The following is a 20,144-nucleotide window of genomic DNA, read 5'->3' on the forward strand; positions in this document are numbered from 1 at the left end:
GTTCCCTTTAGACAAAGCCAAAAGATGAGTTGGGAATGAAGATTCCCAGATTTATCTCTGAATAAATATTTGGTGGGGCAGTTCATAGCCACCCCAAAGGCAACCCAAGGGGGATCTCCAGCACTGGGCGGAGGGGGCTCCTGCAGGGATGAGAAGAGCCACACCAGAGGCGTACTTGTCCAAGAAGCACATCAAAAGGACGCAGTGCATACCTTTGGCGCTTCCAGAGGCGCATGATGCCTTCCACGACTCACTCACAGACCCTCTTCCAAGGCACGGTCCTAATCCATGAAATTGATCTCATTTCCCGGGTGGCATCTTAGCCTGTCCTGCATTCTTAAGTGCAGAAACGGGATCATCAACCAATGAATTATCACTCAAGGACGAGGAGGCTGCCCTTTTGCTCAGAGGGCTCCACTGCCGTCGCTGGGCATTCACATCATGGCCGATTCTTGCCAGGAAGCCAAGGGGAGACACTGGGCCCTGTTCCTGGCCGTCTTCATTTAGATACAACCTGGCACTGGGTGAACTTTTATATGTTAAAGGATCTTTTCACTGATACATGAAGAGGAACTGAAAATGCCACTGAAATAACAGTATCATTAATAAAAGAGCAACAAGAATCCTTCTCTCCCTTACTCTGCTGGTGGAAAAGAACTACTTAGATACAATTTCTTCCTTATGAGTAAAATGAAATGCCCATAGGAAAAGACTGCTGGAGTTTTTGCTTTTAATTCAAGCGATACCCCTGGCATGTCTTCGTTCTTGGGAGCTGAAGGGGGGGGGGAGAGCCATAATCTCCACTGTCTGCCATCCTTAAATTTGGAGATGTAACTACCAAATGCCCCCCCCCCCAATTCCTTCATTCGAGGGCAATCCCAGTCAGAGCTCCTTATGCTGAGGTGGCTTCTGCAAGACACGTCCTCCTGGACCCCCCAGCGGACGGGCCAGCAACTGCACACTCCCTTACTGGAAAAACGCTTTTGCCTGTGGCAATACAAATGTTAACAGATTGGTGATGTGGGAAGGGCAATCTCAGGGCAGAATCAATGGAAAATCTAATCCAACCCCCTTCCATTAAAAGAAGCACCAGAAGCAAAACTGGGGCTGTCCTTGCCTGAGAGTTTGTCAGCCCACACAGATAATAGCGGAGTAGCTCGACCATCTGCAAGTCACAGTCCTATGAGAGACCAGTGGCTGTGGGTCAGAACCAAGATTGATGCAGACTCAAGGTGTGGGGAGTAGAATCCCTCTCTCTTTCCCCCTCAGAAAATAACATTCCCATGTTCTCGTGCTCAGAGGTTTCACTCAGGGGTCCAGAGAAAGGTCCCGAACTGTGGGTTGTGTTTAATCCTGTATATTATGATGGCTCTGCAAATTAGGCTTTACCCACTCAACAGTACGTCTCGTCTGCCAGATTCACACTGATGGGGGAAGGATGCTCAGACAGACATTCATCAAGTGCAGCTTTCCCATGGGTCTAGGACAGGGGTAGGCAACCGTGGCTCTTTTGTGACTCATGAACTTCAACTGCCATGCTGGCTTAGGAATTCTGGGACTTGAAGTCCATGAGTCATAAAAGAGCCACGGTTGCCTACCCCTGGTCTAGGACAACTCGCTGTGGCCATTTTGCTGCAGGACAACTTGCCAAGGGATAATTTGCTGCAGAACAAGAGTTACACTAATATCAAAGAAATGGTGGAATAGAATCCTTAAAGAAAGGATGCCAAGAGAGGGACAAAATGAAATGTGAATAACAAAAATTAAAGATTTTTTTATATTGTTTTAAATAATTAAATTGTGTTATTGAATTGTGCGCAACCAGTTGTCCCACAGCAAGATGGCCATGATGAGTTGTCCCATTTACTTGCAAAGATGCCTGAAGTTGTTTATGTTTCTATGCATCCCTACACTCTTCCCTAAACTGAGCTTATTTGAAGCAGAACCTGAGCAAACCTTTCCTACAATAATGCTGGGAGGGTCTTCCCTACCTCATCCACAATTTCCTTTGCAGCCACAGTTCACCAGAACATGGATCAATACCACTGAACTTATGCGGGGGAGCATGATAAAACACACACACACACACACACAGCATCTTCTTGAAATGGATGGTCACTATAAACCTGCCTTTTGATCACATCCCCCCCCCCCAAATCCTCCATGCAGCTTCTTGCCAACTGCTCCTCTCCGTCCAAATCGCCTCCTGGCTCAGCCCGCAGATTGTGTGCGTTTCAGGCAAGTCAGCCTCTTTCCTGGGCATTTGGGGCATGAGCAGAGAGTCAGCTTCTCCATTTCCCTTTGTTAGAATCAGAGAACCACAGACAAGCTAGGAAGAAGAAAGCTCACCCCAGGCGAGGCCATTACTTTCTCCTCGCCTCTTAGTCTACGTTCCTCCTTCCTTCCCAACTCAGCTGCAGCATGCAAACGATGCCATTTTGCATCTCTCTCACAATGTGGCCTTTGGCAAACTCAGACACAGCTGAAGCAGTTTCAACTGGAACAGCACCTGTGCTGCCAACTCTCCGGGACTGGTATGAGCACTGGAGGGCAGCGTTATTCGTTCTTGCTTAAACTGCAAAGCAGGAATAACAGTTATACAGGATCAGGGTGAGGAGTGTCTGCCAGCCTCAATTTCACTGGAAGCCCCAAAATGCAGGGGAGGGGTCGAACAGATCAGTTTGCCCTACTGTTCACCCCAAACATTTAGGACTTGGAGATATACCCCCTTCCCCTTCTTGCGAGAGGTTAGAAAGTCTGATGGAACTTGTTTTTTTTTTACCTACAAGGTCTCTTCCAACTCTATAGCTCTGTTATTCTGTCATCTACATTCTGCTTTTCCCAGTCACCAGACAACATAACAGAATAACAAAGAATGAATGAATGTATGATATAATATTCCAAATAAAAGAATATGCATAAATTGAGCCAGGTTCTATGGTTTCATGCAGCTTTTTTTTTTTTTTTCCGAATTTAAGCATTGTTTGCCAGATCTGCTTTCTTCCTATCTCCCCTGTATTTTGTGCACTTCTTCACAGGGGTCACTAGATGGCACCACAGAAACACCAAATGGCAACCAGAGGGATCAGTAAGGTTGGAACAACCCTCCAGAAAGGCTTCAGTTCAGGGAGGAGAGAGAGACCAGCAGGTAAGCTGTGCGGGCAGGTTCCGCCATCTGCAGGCTGACTGGGAGCAGAGCAGCACAAGAGGAAGAGACCTAAAGCAGGCAGTGGACTGCAGGTTGCTAAAATGCAGAGCCTGAGAAGGGAAAACCTTAAGAGCTCAAAATAGCTACACGGAGCTTTGAGAAGAAAGAACGCTTTCTGACTTGACACTGGCCAGATGCACTGGAAATTCCAAGATGCCCAACCCCTGGGGGCCAAAGATGGAAAGCAGTGAAAGTCTGGAGAGCAGCAAACTAGAGGCACCTGCTGTAAAACAAAAGACAACTTCTCCACTTTAGCTCACTGTTTCTCCACCTTGGCAACTCTTAAGGTGTGGACTTCAACCCCCAGAATTCTGGGAGTTGGTCCACACATCTTAGAGCTGCTAAGGTTGCAAATCATGGTGACCTATTGAGAATCCTACCCAAACCAGCAGGAGAGGTCAATCAACCTTCCAACCTCTTCTAGACGACAAGACGTATCTCATTCTAGCAAAACCGTCCCCTTTTTGTTGCATTGGGGGAAGCATGTAGTCTATCATGGGTTTCTTTTTCAAAATGAGAAGAGCCACCCCTGAAGAAGATAAAAATCCTGCTGAATCAGCCATAGGCAGAACTCGGGCATTTAAATTTCCTGGGTGTTCATAAGCAGAACCCCTTCGTGACCCTCTTCTGCTGCTGCCTCTGTGAACATTCACGATGCGGAACAGGCTGCCTCTGCCAGGTCTCCACAGAGCTCTCTTAAGACAGAAATCCTTAGAATGTTCTATGTTCATCCCAAGGCAAAGGGGAGATTCTGGAACCGAACACTGGCAAAATAAAGCCATTCCACTGCAATATTTCTGTCCCTTTGTAAAAATATACCCTTTCCCCTATTTCTGAGATTCAAGATACGAGTGCCAAGGTACACAGAGGAGAAATTTAATACAAGATTAGAAGGATGCTTACAAAAGCGCAAAAACATGAAACATCTGTATTTGGGTCTAAGGATATGTGAAGCAAAAAGCATTGATCCCTCAAGCCCACTGGGAGGAGGGACAAAAGACCAAGAGAGGGTTGAGTGGCGTCAGAGCAAAGAGTTGGGACTTTCTTGGCTGCTCCCTCCGTGCACCTTCCATTGGTGGAGCCATGTGTCTTTCTAGCAGCTCCTGAAGAACCTGTTTCCTTTGGCTTGCTGGATCCCACTGGGATAAGGCAGCCAAAGAGTTAAAGGATTCCTGCTGTGCATCCCCCGAGGGGAGATGGCAAAGAAGCAGAGCCCCTCCCTATGCTCCATGCTAATTGGAGAGGAGGAAGTCCAACTATGTGGGGGAGCCAGAAGGTGGGATGGGGGTGAGACATCAGGTGTGCTTCCCTTCCTGGAAAAGATTCACCTGGTGCCACAAAGTGCAAGAGCCAGGCCTGCGTAGGCAGTTCCCAAACAGCTAGGCAATCGCTGCCCTTGGTGAAGAACAGGATGCTCTAAAGGTTAAGATGGTGGCCAGAATCAGGCAATTGATGCTCCCTTCCTGATTTTCCAACTTTCTCCCGCATGGATGCCCCTGACTCTTGGCCTAATTCTAAAAGCCGGCTGGATACATGCAGTGAGGACCTTTGGTAAGTGATCTGTCCTCACCTTGGCAAGAGAGGCAGAGGATAACATGGTAGAAATCTCCCACCCATTTCTGCTCTTGGCCCACCCAACACTGGCTTCAGCCCCCCCCCCCCAGTGCAGGGTGCAAATGAAATGCAGAAATACAGTTCTTGGCAGAACAGAAATGCAAGATTCGCATACAGATTTATAAGATGCATATCATCTCTTTATTCCAGTGTTTCTCAATCTTGGCAACTTTTAAGATAAGTGGACCAACTCCCAGAATTCTCCAGCCAGCAATCAGTATGGCTGGGTGAGGAATTCTGGGAGCTGAAGTCCACACATCTTAAAGTGACCAAGGTTAAGAAATAATATTTTATCCCTTTAAAATCGTTAAGAAGTTTCAGAAGCCTGTCCACTGTCATAATCATCTTATTTCTGCATGTAAGACAGGGAAATACTGAGTGAGCAGAAATGGACTCTCTGCTCACAGTTACTCTGCAGTTACTTACTAGCCTAGCCCCACCCCCAATGTCCCTTGACCACCGTGCTGCCTACTCAGAGAACCACGCCATGTCCAGCTTACAACATACAATCAAACCAAAATTTCCAGACCCAGATCTTTTTAAAAAGTCAGGACATCTCAGCCCAGCTCCCTCTGGGGTTTTCCTGATATAAGCAGGAAGAGTGGAAAAGTTAGGAAATGCATTTTATCAAATACAGGAAGCCAAACACGGAGGCTGAAGTGAAGCTTCCTTCTGTAGAACAAGGAAATATATATAAATATCCCACGCACGAGGCTGTGAGTCACGCAGAAATAGTGGTGCATCCTTCAGACTGCAAGACCTGTTTCTCTGCCGCTCCAGCCTTCTCCCTCTAGGTTCACACACACACACACACACACACACACACACACACACACACACACACACACACATACCTGGCCTGGCACTCATGTCTCCCACCATGGCTAACCTACCTCTTTGCTTTGGGGAGCCAATGTTGGCACCTTGAAAAACTGTTAGCCCCCCCCCCCAGAAATCTGAACGCAGCTAAGCTTGGAGGTGCTGGAGGAAGTGGGTGTAGGCCGTGCCTGCCTTACGGAAGGGAAGGGAGAGTCGATCCCACGTGGACTGAATCACGATGACTTGGGTGGATCGGGCTTTTGGCAAAGAAGAATGGAAGTGATGCTCGCCAGGGCCAGCAACAGCATTAGAAAGAGACCCTCCACTTCCTAACTAGGGAGGTGAATCCCAGGGGGACCAAGAATGCAGGCTCTGGACCTCCCCGATCGACCACGGATTCCTATTTGAGAGCAGTCGATTGGTCATGGGCGCGCTCACAAAATGGCTAAGAGCACAGCCCGTTCACAGAAGGCAAATTTGTTCCCTCTGAGTTTCTGAAGCCTTTCAGGATCCACCCAATTCCAGAGCCAAACTTTTCCTTCCTCCTCCCCCCCCCCCCCGAGAAACAGGAGAACCCCTTCACAACAAACCTGGGCATTTTTATTTCGTATGAATATTTGTGGGCCTTACAAAGGACTCTGACGCATACCAGCAAAGATAGTAAATCAACTGCAGTGATTCACTTAACAACGGTGGCACAAAAGGATGTAAAATGGGGTAAAATTCATTTAACAAATGTCTCACTTAACAACAAAAATTTGGGGCTCAACTGTGGTCGTAGGTTGAGAACTACCTGTATAAATACAAGATAAGCTCTTACTCCATGGTTACAGCATTGTTCACATTTTCTCCATAATTATTGTTATTGTAATCCTCAGAACCAGGCATCATGACTTCATTTTTTTCCTATTTCCTGCAAAAGGTCAGTAAGGATTTCCAATCGTTGTCAAACTTAGATCACGTCCTCTCATTGGCTTGTTGGTCTCCACCCTCTGCCGTGCCCTTGGTAAAGGGCTGCGAGACCCACCTCGCACTTTTCAAGAGGAGAGAAATCTGGGTGTGTGTTTTCTGTTGCTGACTATTGCACAGCTTTGATCAAGACACGTGCAAAATAAGAACTTCGTCACCATGTCTTTCACAAAGCTTTTTAAGGAGATGCCCACTTCAGGATTGCTAAATAAACAAACTGCCAGTGAGGCAGCGATTAGCCTACAGCAGAACATGCAACAGAGATCTATCATACCTTCCTCACCCTAATGGACAATGAGTTAGAGCTGATCCTGAAGAACTCCTCTCCCCACGCAGGGCCTGGCTTGGCCCTGAGGGTCACCCTGCCTGCTTGAATAACAGGGCTGTTTCAGAAACCCCAGAGCCAGGCGGCAACACTTATTCCATGAGTGGATCTCACAATAATAGTTTTATTCAGAGCACAAGGGGAACAGAGGGAACCAGACACGGCGAAAGGTGGGACATGCATATATCTATGAAACAGACAATAGAGAACATCAGCACACATCAGAGAAAAGGCCTGCCCTGGCCAAGGTCATCTCCAGCCACTCCATGGCCCCGTATCTGGCGACATCCCTCTGCCTGGAATTCATACAGCTTATCGTATCTTCTCTTCCACGTCAGATCACACACTGCTTCTCTTCCAAAGGGGCATATATTATTGCTTTTACACAACAGGCAGGTCAGTGAGATGCCAGTCCGCCAGAGCGCCCAGGGTCATCAGTGCTGTCAAGCAAAAGAACATTGCAAGGCTCCTCCTACAAGGAGGTCTGGGGAGATCAAATACTAGCCAAGTTGAGACCCTCTCTTCAGAGACGTGGTGCACAGAATACAGAAACCTGCCTGTTGCTCTCTCTTTGCCAAGATGCAGTTTCCTTCCAAGGCCATAAACCCTGCCGTCTAGTTAGAAGGGCAGACCCACAGGCTGTTTTGCAGCCTTTCTCAAGCTCCTCTTCACAAACAACCCCCAACTGGCTCTGACACTGGTGTTGGTTATCCTCAATGTATGGAAGAGCACTAGCTGCCAGTCCTCAGCCACACCCCAATTTCCCCTTCTTGGACATGCTTCTGAGGTGCTCTACACATGTGTGCAATCAGCCATGGGGCTGTTGGCAGAAGCCTCTCATTACATCCTCCAACAAGAGCAGACAAGCTCCAGGGGGTGCAGCAAAGCCCGCCAGCCCGCCTTGCTTCCAACCGGCAGATGGGCTCCATGAGAAACAGAGTGCCAGATACAAATCTTTGCCATTTCTAGACTTCTAAAATTCAGGCTTGTTCCCCAAGCTTTAGTGGCTCTTTCTTCCAGACCTGCTCACATCTTATTACTTTGAAATGTCTTTGACTGCAACTGAAATACACGTCTCCGTTTGCCAGTCAAAATGCTTTCTACACATTATCACCAAAAAGGACCTATGGAGCCAAGACCGCTCAAGGCCAAAAGAAATCACCACAGTGGTCACTTTGCGCTGCTGCAGAGACCCCTGCAAGGGAGCCAAGGAAGGGGACTTAGCGGGTATCTGTATCAATTTCCACTCAAGTGTCTTGAAACCAGAAAGAGGTGCCAAATAACCACCTCCCAGGCTGTTCAAATAGACTTCACATTAACAGAGCCAGTTGTAAGTGCTACACTCAGAGAAGATGCTGCCACAAAAGGAGCCAACACCTCATTTTTAGTTTAAATGGGGACCGGAAGAGTTCCTTTAGATAGATCCACTTCTCTCTTTTGGCTGGCCAAGGACTAACAGTTCCCAGGCTTCTACCTCCCTCTTCCCTTGTTGATTAGGCCTCTGTCTGCCCCCCCCCCAAGAGACCAGAGACCATCCACTCAACCAGCTCCAACTTTAGGGCTGTAAAATTCAACACGGTAAACCTTCATTTGTCACCTGATCTTTCATATCTGGGTTAGTGGCAGAACAAAGAGATCCACACAGTTGCTGGCGTGTTCCTTAGCCACGGCCTACACAAATCTGGCTTATGGTTTAACTAAAGAGTGACAGTGCACTGGCCAGGGCAAGCAAACAGCAAACCTGCTCACAAGGCTGCCTCGGCTTTCTGCACATTGGGGAAACATCAGTTGTGAACTCTGTGGGTTTGCCTGGGTCTGATGCTTTTCCTTACTTTCTTTCTGCGTTGTCTCCTCCGAGAGCCTTTCAACAGCTCCTGACACAAAGGGATTTCCATGAGAATATGGCTGAAGATTGCAGGAGCCTTGCTAGCCCACCAGACTTTAAAGTCTCCTTTATTCTCTGGGAGGGCTCAAAGGTAAATGTTTAACTCCCGAAGCATCTCCCTTATGGTTCCTGTGAATGGCCCCCGGGTTACCAGCAGTCACTGAACCAGGCAGACAGGAAGCTGGCTTTCCCAACTCTGCAGAAGCAGAAAAATGGTCCTCAGGATGCGCGTGTGTGTTTTGGGAGGGGGATTCTGCCGTTATAAACACACAAACAGACAGACACACATGGGAGAGGGGCTGCCATGATCCCTGCCAGCAATCCAAAAGGCTTTTCATGGCCTCTTTTCAATCACCACTTCAAACCAAGAGATTAATTCTGGCTCCAGCATTAAAAAAGGGGATCCCTTCCTTTCCAGTAAAAACAGCCAATTATAAAGGGGGGGGGCTCTTACGGGAGGAATCTTCCCAGAACAGAAGCAAAGACATTCCTAAAATAAACAGGACTTGTGTGGTAGCATAGGAAAAGAAGCCATTCCTCTTCTCAAGAGGTACAACACAAATTCAGTTTTGCATTTTTAAAAAGTTTCCCAGAACTATACTTTTGAAAACCTAATTATTTCAAATTAGCAAGTGTACATGGGGGGGAAATAGCTATAGTTATGTGCTACTGAAAACCAGGTTATTCTGCCTAAAAGCCAACCGCCACAATGAATTACAGTTCACTATAACTTGAAAGAAAATGAGCAGAACAAGCAAGAGACACGCAGAGACGGATCCCTTGGTAAAACGGAAGGCAGAGCAGCATCGGGCAGAGCTGAGCGGCCGTCCTGCATGTTTGAGCAACGTGGATCTTCTTTCCATCCTGGTATGCACATTAGTGCAAAACTGCATTCTTCTGCCAAGATCAAACGCTCCATTATTAAAATTACCTTTATCACCGTTCCCTAAAGCTAAGGGAAATAAAGCAAGCATGAGATTTCTTTTTATTTTACTACAAGCTTATTGTATTATTAAAATGCCTTTTCAAGCAATTGCTCAGTTTAAAGCAACACAATTATCTAACCCTATTCAAGAGGATGGAGTTTTCCATACCGTCACCTCATAATCACATGGCTTGGCTTACTTGCCTGAGTCACCCAAGAGGCTCTACTCAGCAGCAACTTTATGGACTCATTCTTCCCCTCTGGCTTGCTCTCAGTCAAGGCCAGCCTTGCTGAGGTAGATTTCTCTTTGGATCCTCACCTTCCTTCTAGCTTCTAGTTCACTTCTTTCTTCTAGCTTAAGCTGGATCTGAACACAGCTCTCAGGATGCCCACTAGCTCAGCCTTAATCTGTGTCGGGGGCAGGGGAGACAATAAAGGGGGTATCCTGTTCAAGAGGGCTGGCTAAGCTCCCTTCCCTTCTCTCTGGCCGGCCCTGAGAGCAGCCTCAGGCCCCAGAGGGACAAGGCATATCTTGGGAGGGGGGAGAAAGAAAAAGCGGGGGCTAACCCCTTGGCCACTGCTCCCCAGCAGACAAAGGGGGGCAGTCTCAGGAGTCCTCCCATCTCCCAGGCAACTGTGGCACAGCCAAAAGCAGCAGGAATGTCCATCCCCACAACGGGAGGCTGCACTTGTCAGAAACCTCTTCCCGGCCCTTTTTCTCACGCTCAGGACAGCCTGATCAAACGGAAAAGCCCCACCAGTAACCTCTTAATCTCCCAAGACTCAGCCCGCTTCATTAGGCAGTCTCTCCTTGCCCCAACAGTTGGGATTATTATTGTTATTGGAGGGCACTGAAGGAAACACAATGGCTGGTAGGAACCAGACATGCTCATTACGGAGAAGGGATGGAGAATCATGGGCTGGCTGGCTGGCATCTCTCTCTCTCTCTCTCTCTCACACACACACACACACACACACACACACGGGGGGGGGGGGATATTTGGCAATACAACCTGCCTCCAAATTAAGCAGAAAAGCCTTCTGCCCTTCCTGGCCCTCTCCACTCTAGGTCCCGGCTCTTCTGCTCCTCCCCAGAGACGGGGGGGGGGGCAGCTGTGGAGTCCCAAGAGGATCTTGGGATCTGGCAGCATTTTGCAAGTCTCTGAAGGGAGGTGACCCTAGAAGGAAGGTAGTCCTCAACTTACAACCACAACTGGGGTCAGAATTTATGTTACTAAGTAAGGTGGCTGTTAAATGAGTTGCACCCAATTTTACAACCTTTTTTGCCACAATTGTTAAACACACCACTGCCACTGTCAAGTCAAATCACACTCGGTGATTCAGTGAATCTGCTTCCTCCATTGACTTAGTAGCTTGTTGGAGTCATAAGTCATTTTTTTCAGTGCTGTTGTAACTTTGGTCACTAAACAAAAGGTTGTAAGTCAAGAACTACCTTTACTTCCAGAGCACAAGAATAGAGAATAATGGGCTGATGTCCCACCTCAGGGGTGGGCAACCTTGGCTCTTTTATGATTCGTGGACTGGCTCAGGAATTCTGGGAGTTAAAGTCCACGAGTCATAAAACAGCCAAGGTTGCCCCCCCCCCGTCCCACATGTAAGATGGGCAGTTATACCAACAAAACAAACAAAGAAGTCATAGGAGGGCGGACCCTCTGTCCCACAGCCTTTCCCCTGTGCCCTGGGTTCAGGCAGAGGCTGAATAGGGACTCCTGCATTGAGCAAGTCTCTGGATGCACTTGGTGGCCCATTTTTCTCAACTAAATGGGAAATTCCCAATCTGTCCTATGAGTGAAGAGTGAAGAAATAGTATTTATTACAAGTTTAAGCAAGATAGAAGAGTGCCTTTCAAAGTTACGTCACAGTACTACTATAAAGAATGAAGCTGGCAAGGCAGAAACCAGCAGTTCTCAGACTAGAGAGAACAGTCAAGTTAACATAGATCAGGGGCTGCCAAAGCCATCAAGAGAATAAAAATCTAATTTGGAGAGGCCAGAGTAAAAACAGAACAAATTCTGAAGCACCGAATTTGGCTTATGTGTATTGTAGCAAGAAAAGCTTTGGTATATATAAGGTGCCATTCTTCCTGTATTAAAGAAAGTAATCTACTCAAGTCATGACTAAGAACGAACTGCCAAATAAGTCAATTCAACAATGGTTAACTGCCCAGAGAGATGAGATTTACAGCCAAGCTTGATGTTAAGATCTAATGTGCAATGATGAATTCCACCGAATGAGACTCATAGTAGGACCCCATGGCTTCCCAGTATCTGTGTGCTCCATGTGGGAGAGGATGAACCCAGGTTTCGTGGAATGGTCGTCAGGAAAGCCAACCTCAAAATCATGTTGGGCAGAGCCAAGACCTGGCTGAACGCTGGCAAACTCTTTGAGTCCCCCCCCTCAAAGCAGGGACACGGGGGCAACCTTGCTTCATCCCTTCCTCAACCAAAATATTCTTCCAGAAGAATTTTCTGAAGAGGTGGGAAAGGAGGCATCGAGAGGGAAAATTCATACCCAAATTCAGAAGCTGTTTGACAAATGTGCGTTGCAGGATGATCTCAACCAGTTCTGAGCCTTTGTGCACTGCTGCCTTCAGGGCTGGAAGGGATGGCATTTGGCAAAAGAGCAGCGTAAAATGTCTTGTTAAAAAGAATCTGTGCCCCTTGAAGTTTCTCATGGGCTGCTCTAAAGCATGCCCGTAATAATCACGGTTGAATAAGCCTGAATCACCTGGGTTTACATATCATACTAAGACAATTACAAACCACGATAATCTCAGCCAAAACCAACAGATGTTGGCCTTACAGCCGTGTGAAATGCGCAATGCCCTCTTCCGCCCTAGAAAGGAAAAGAGGCCCATTGCTGTCGGCTCTGATCCATTAGGTTTTTAAACCACAACTTGCAAAACCTGTTTGCCAGAAGTATCAGAAGAATGAGCCCAGATGCCAATGCCCCGTCAAATGCTCCTCAACTCTTTTGAAAACACGCATTTTAACTCCTTCCCAGCTCCAATGTGTTCCTTAAAGGAGCCAGGAATCTATGGCTGAAAGCCCAGCCTGCCTGAATCATAAGGCACTTCATTCCCCGTGGCGTAATTTTTCATTCAGGTGCTTTTTTAAAAAGATCTACAAACCCTTCAGGCCTTTTACTGAATGGGGAGATTTTAAAAAATAACTAAAAAGCACAGCCTTAGTAACACCCTGGAGTATCAGAGGCAACACTCTGGGGTCCTTGGTGCTCTCTGAGCCTGATGGCGTTACCTCGCTGAGTAACGAAACGTCTGCCAGAAAACAACCAAGCTCAGAGAACAGGAAGACTTCGGTTGGTAGCTTCAGACTAAGCAGCATTTTTTTTTTTTTTACTGTCACTGATTTCCAGAATCGTTTGTTGTATAATTTGATGATAGCCACAGTTTAGCTGTTAGAAGCCGACAGAGGTCTTTTGCACAGGCCAAACACCGGATCTACTCTGGCGGGGAGCTCCCTAATGTGCCAGCTTTTGGCCTGGGCTCCTGGCCCTCAGCCCACTCCCCACATAAAACACACAGAAGCCCAGCACTAGATGAGGCTGGCCTCCTCATTCCCACTGCCTGGATCCAGCAGGGTCTGTGCAGGTTGAGAGGGACTCTCTCTTTTTTAAAAAAACAGGCTTTTGTAGCTTTACAATAAAATCAGAAAGACATTTTCGACTGTAGCACATGATTGTACCATCCCCTCAAACTAAAGCATGCAGCAGCCGTTCTATCATTTAGACTCCTGTTAAAACATCCTTAATTCCCTTGGCGTTTGAAAAGGCACGGCAGTGCTACATATTACTGAATTGTAGAGTAAAAAAAAAAATTAATTATTTTTAGCTCTGTATACTGTCTCAAAATGTATTGGCATGATACAAAATTCCAAGGAAATAAGTCAGTGTTACTTTGTGAAATATGATCCTAATTCTGCAAGAATTTCCTCCCCATTTAAACTCACTTGGCACCAAAGTTGCAACCATTTGGCACCATTCCTGCTCTGTTTGTTTGCATGGCTCTTTATACTCATATGATTTTTGTCAATTATAATGCCATCTTTAAGTTTTATTCCTAGGTATTGTTTTTACTGGTTTAATACCCAAGATAAAAGTTGGATTAAAAATAATTTTCACAAACAATCGTTTTAAAAACGTTTTGTGGAAACTGGCAGGTAGTACCAGATTGAGAAAAAGAGCCATTCTGGGAAAGAGAACGGAAGAAGCCACAGCGGCCTGGAAGCAGGACAACCGACAGGGAGGCGTTTCTGCCCCCCCCCCCCCTCAGAGCCTTTGCTCCAGAAGAATCAATCTGGAGAGTTTCCTGCCGAGAAGGAAGCCGCCACTTGCTTAGACAGCCCCAGGGCAGGTGGGGTGGGCTTGGCTTTGCCCAGGCAGGCAGCCACGCTTGACTCCTCTCCTTTCCCACAGCAAAACCCAGCTGGGCTTCTGACGCGCTCCGTGCCCCACCCACCACAAGGCAAAGGGGGGGGGGTGTCACTAGGTCACAGCCAGAAGGCTTGAGGGTCACGTGGAGAGGAAGGAGTGGCCCTCAGGCAATCAGAGCACAGGAACAAGGCGGGTGCCCTAGCACCAGCCCACATCCGAGGCCTCCCGTGGCATCCCTGAAAGGGAAAGGTAGAATAAAGTGGGCAAGCAGGGAGTGGTTGCAATCACACCCAGGGAAACTGGTGTTGGATTTTTTTGTGGGACCCAAGTAGCTTCTCAGGTCTAGGGGATTGTAGTCTTCAACTTACAACTATTCGTTTAGCAACTCTTCAAAGTGATGATAGTACTGAAAAAGTCAGGTTCAGAGTCCTGGCCTGGTGGTCTGTTTTTAGCCTCCTTTTCTCTATGAAATGGATATTTGTGGCTGGTCAGCCAGCCTATAAATGACCCCTTGTGGAATCCAGGCACTTTCCAACGATTCAAGACTTCCTCCTCACCATTTGTAAGAGGGGCATCAAGAATGAAGCTGGGTGGGACATTATTTGATCTGTTTGTAAATGGAAAGAGATTTCTTTTGCTTTATTTCTTAGAGAAAGTGATCAGTTGGAAAACAAAATGGATTTATTTAAGGTTAGAATATATTATTTCTGATAACTCCTAATAAAATTTTGCCAATTAGGACTGAATGATGAATTTTTATAATATGATTATTGATAAGGGATGAGATATGGGAAAAAGAAGTTTTATGGACAGGTTATGGAAAAGTTGTTATTGAAATTGTCCGAAGGACTGGGAAATCTTTTTTCTGTCTCTTTGCACCTCCCTTCCTTTACTTTTTGTATTTTTCTTAGTTGGTCTCAGTATTTGTAAACTTTAATAAAATTATTTGAAAAGGAATAAAAGGAAGAAACTGGAAGATTCCTTCCTTCCTTCCTTCCTTCCTTCCTTCCTTCCTTCCTTCCTTCCTTCCTTCCTTCCTTCCTTCCTTCCTTCCTTCCCCAATTAGAGCCTTCACAGCAGCTCTGTAGAGGAGGGAGAGAAATCTGAAGGATTAAAAACCTGGCCTCCTTCCTCCCTACTTCTGGGTTACTAGACTCCATGTGGGAGTTCAGAGGCGTTCCTGGGAAAAAACAGAAATGAGGCGGCATTGTTCTGCAGCATCTCAACCTTACAATATTGTGCTTTTTTAATTAAACCCCTTTTGTAACAATGAGGACAACAAGGACATTTGACCCACTTAGGTCTGTGGTCCGATAGCTCTCTTCCTCTTTTCATCTGCCAACAGGGAAAAACACTGTTGGGTGAAGGGTGCTGACTAATGGGAATAACAACCTCCTGGTAGACGTATTCCCAGCTGGGATGGGGAGGGGAAGGGAAAAGGGAATGGAAAGGGAAAAGGGAAGAGGAAGGGAGAGGGAAGGGGTCAAACAAACAGCCACAACTAAAATGTTACGGAGATGCAAAGCCCAGCCAAGCTACCTGTCAACCCCCACAGGCTCTGTGCTCTATAACATCCACATGGGAAGTCTTCTACTGGCATAAGAAACGCCTTAACCCAACTTAAGCCTCCTCAACAGGGAGCGGATGATGAAGTGCACACTCTGTCTGAGGACACTTCCTTCGCAAATGCCAAGCAAGCAAGATGTGTGTGGATTTTGCTCCCATAGTGTTGTTCAGTTTTGACACTTTTGGAGATGGAGAGATGAGAGAGGGACCAAAACCTCTTTATATAACTTCTTTCCAACCTTCTGTTGAGTTGGAAAGAATATAAATAGCATTTTGACTGAAAAGGAACTCTTTCCTCAATTACAATCCTCAAGAAGTAAAGAAAAAAAGTTGTGTTGCAATACACAATATGGAGGAACCCAAGCAGACATAGATCCAGCCTGATTCAATCGGAAGGCTGACTTCACACAGCATCCTAAAACTTGGTAGGGTCTACAGTAGTTTGTCCCATTACTATAGATGAATCCAACCACTGCACTTTATAAAATATGGCTTAACTGGTAAAATGTTTGTTGTGTGAAATTACCCAACTGTGAGTTATTTAATCAGTGATGGTTAAACTTGATAAGTTTTGTTTTTGTTTGGGGTGTTTTTGTCTCTTGGGAGTCAGTTTTTGACTCTTGACAATTGCTTGGACATGTCCCTGCAGTTTTCCTAGCCAGATTTTCCAGAAGTGGCTTCCCATTGCTTCCTGCTTCTTCATAGGGCTAAGAGAGAGTGATTGGCCCAAGACCACCCAGCTGGCTTTGTACCCAAGGCAGGACTAGAACTCACAGCTTCTAGCCTGATGCTTTAACCACTACACCAAACTGCCTCTAAACTGCTCAACTCAACCAACCAGCACAAAACAGAGTGACTGGCCTTCTCTCACAGCTGCTGTCCTGCAATGAATGACAAAATTAACCCCATAGAACAGGATAAGGAGAGGCTTCCTTTAAATCCTGAAATGCCATCTGCCCACCTGTTGAGTAGTCCAGGCATCTGCTTGGAGCCTACCAGCTTGTCAATCACCCAGTCGGCAGGGTCTACAGAAGCCAAGCCTATCCTACCCTTAGTAAATGGCCAGCCTACTGAGCCAAGAGATTTATCAGACAGCTAAATAAGTTAACTCTTTGAGGGATTCTGGATTCCAGAGCATCCAAAGTTTAATGCACAGTCACCCTGCTGGATACAGAATTTGACCCTGTTTTTCTTCTGAAACCTTTCCCCCTTTTCAAAACCAATTAATAGAATAGAAAAGACTTTTATTTATTATATTTACATCCTGCCTTCATTTTGTACAACTCAAGACAATGTATGTGTTTCCTCTTATTTTACCCCAAACTACAACTATAAAGTGGGCTGGACTGAAAGGGGGGGCTGGCCCAAAATCACCAGCCATCTTCCATACCTAAGGAAAAACTAGAATTCCCAGCCCTCTGGCACTTTAACTTTGGCACCAAACTGGTTCTCACGTGGACAGCTGCATAAAGCCTTAATTGGGAAATCTGGAAGCATCATGTATTAAGAAGTGCTGGAGACAGTTCTCCTTTATGTCTGAGTGTGTACCAAGGACAGGGAAATACCATCTGAACAGCCAGGTCTTCTAATCGTGGAAGGGAGGAAACTATTTTAAACCATGCATTTCAAGAGTCTTTAGATACATCAGGATCTCAACAAGGATTGAGTTCTGAGTAGTCAGGAGCTGGCAAGCAAGTTGAGATCCAAAATAGGCAAGGAGCAACTTCCAGAACAGAGGGAAAAAAGAAAAGGGAGAGACAGAGACTAAACCAGGCAAGACTTGTCCTAAGTGCAATCAGGGTCCTGGAATGCTCCAAAAATAAATTACTTTTTTAAAAAACTAATAACTTAGCAAAATTAAAATGACTTTTGCAATAAAAATATTGATAATAAACCTATAAACAATCTAAATTGCAGAATGCATAGGACAGGTACACGTCACTTCAAAAACCAACTGCGTGTTACCAACTTCAAGCAAAAGGAAACACCGAAACAGTTTGCTCGGAAAAAAGGAAGCGGCGCCAGGCAGATTAAGGCAGGGATCGCCAACTCTCAGCCCTCCTCCCGCCTGGCAGCCGGCGGCAACCCCCGGCAGGCCAGGCGGGGCTCCGGGCGGAGGGCCCCCCCGGCACAGCTCTGCAGAGGAGGCGGCCTGCAACCGGCCGGCCCGCGGCATCCACCGGGGGGCGTCCCGGCACTGGCGCTCTGCTGCGGGGCCGGGGGGGAAGGGGAATTGCCCCTCGGCCGCCCCCCCCCCCAAGGCCACCGAGCCGCACTTGGCGGGCCTGGAGGGGAGGCGCTCGTGCGCCGCGGCCCAGACGGAGGCTAATCTCGGCCTGCAGAGCCCAGGCGGGAGCAGGGACCGTCCAGATAAAAGCGCCCGCGTTCTGCGACCGGGGCCTCGGACAAGCGCCCTACCAGGCAGGCCCCGCAGCTCTGCCGAAGGAAGGGGGAGGAAGGCGGCGCGCAGGCAGCCGAGCTCCCTGGCAGGGGGGGCGGCGTCTGTCCCGGGGCGCGGCCGGGCCCCCAGTCTGCCGGCCTTTGCAGCCGCGGAGGACGGAGGGCAGAGCAGGCGACCAGCCACCCCCCCCCCGCCAGGCCTGCTTATCGCGGGGAGGCACCTGGGGCGGCCTGAGGGCGTCCGGGGAAGGGCCTCGTCCCGTGACGGGCGGCCAGAAGCCGAAAGGCCCCAAACTGTCAACAGTTTATAATTTAGCACAGTATGTAAAGTAAAACATGTTAGCTTAGCCAATAAGCCATAACTTAACTCACCGCAAATATCCAGCCAGAGCCTCTTTCCACCTTGGCACCTTCTGGCATGGGAACCATCTCCCAGAATTCTCCTATACAGCACACTGGCTGAGGAATTCTGGGAGTTGAAGTGTACTTGTCTGGGAGTTGCCACAGCTGGGGTTGGGTCTCCAGCATCTGGGAACCCAAAGGGGGGGAGCTGCTATTGCACAACTGCCACACCTTCCCCAAGGGGTGTGGCAGAGGGACTTCTGCCACTGATTTACTTAGTGTAAAACAGTCGAGAAAAGGTTGCAGTTACAAAGGAGCGAGCTGATGCTGTTACCTTAGGAATCCCTCCAGGGCTGCTGCCTGTTATCCCAAACCAGCCAGCCAGCCTCCCCCTTGATGGCCCTATTACTGCCCTTCTCATGGACACCTTTGCCAGCACTTCCTGAGTTCATTCCTGGCCAAGGATGGCTTCTGAGCATCACCTGAGAAACTGCACAGCAAGAGGCGGATCTCCCTGCTTAACAAGTCATGCAGAGAGAGGGGGGCCTTCCCATCCCTGCTGGTAATGGTGCAGGTAATCCTGGGAGCTAATTGACCTGATCAGGGAGGGAGGTGACTCTTGGGTCAGGAATCCCTATGCTCAGGCAGGGAGATCTTCCCCCCAGGAGCCAGGGATAGGGCTCCCGTCCACTGCCACCTGCCAGCATCTTTCAGGAAACAGCTGGGGCAGAAGGCAAAGGGTGGCAGGGCCTTCAAAGGGGGGAGAGAGGAGAGACCTCCGGGGCCTGGGCTCAGCCCTTTCCTGCTGCTTAGCCTATTTTATTGTTTTCTCTTCTGGTTTCAGCTCAAGGAGACAATCGGGAGGGCTAGGCTCCAATTAGGAGGAGCATTGTGCTTCATCATCACCAGATGGAAGAAGATCAAACTCCAGAGACTAGACAGCGTATCTGTCATCCTGAAAAGCCCATTTGGATGGCCCTAGAAATAGCAAGCAAAATGCAGCAACCCTGCTGACAAAGGGCCCTTCACATTCCTTAACTCCATGCACTTGGGGTTCTTTCCACAACTCATTTGGGGTTCATGGCTCCATGAGCTTCTATGGGTGCAAGCAAAGTCCTCCAAAGCCCTCTAAAACACCGCTAGAAATCCAGAAGGGGCCCCTCGAGGCCTCAAGTCTTACACAGCACCAGGGAGGATTTCAGAAGGGCGGGAACGGAAATGGAAGGCAACTCCAGTGGGGTCAAGTTAAGAAACAAAAAAAAAAATCGCAACCCTGATCGCTTCAGAAAACAGTATCCGAGAGGACAGAGGAGAGGACAGAGTTGGCATTTTTAATTTCTTAAAAGGCACCAGTGCTGAAATAAAATATCCAGCTGTCTGGCAGTCCATGGTCCTAATCCTGATTCATGGCTACCATGGCAGGGGGGGGCGTGGGGGGTCCAAGAATGCCTGCAAGCCTCTAATTCCACACAGTTGCTTCCCCCCCCCCCCAGCAGCAGGCGAGAGGCTCGGGACACCAGCCCTAGACAGTGCCTGCAGACGGAAGGAAGGCTATTTGACGGAGGAGCCCAACCTCTTTTTCTCTCGCCAAGCTGTTCCTGCTAACTATGGCATTTCTCCTTGATATGGAGCCCAAATAACCAGCAGATAAAAATCCATCATAAGAAATGAAAACACG

The 20,144-nt window shown here is 47.7% G+C and overlaps 1 protein-coding gene across 25 annotated transcripts in view; it reads right to left on the bottom strand.

Moving 5' to 3' along the window:
• MACF1 (microtubule actin crosslinking factor 1) overlaps positions 1-20,144 on the bottom strand; it is a 223,520-nt gene that overhangs the window by 170,528 nt on the left and 32,848 nt on the right. The window lies entirely within an intron of this gene.

This window comes from Crotalus tigris, unplaced genomic scaffold (assembly GCF_016545835.1).
Source record: "Crotalus tigris isolate CLP2741 ecotype Arizona unplaced genomic scaffold, ASM1654583v1 scf7180000017614.5298720, whole genome shotgun sequence".
NCBI lineage: Eukaryota > Metazoa > Chordata > Lepidosauria > Squamata > Viperidae > Crotalus > Crotalus tigris.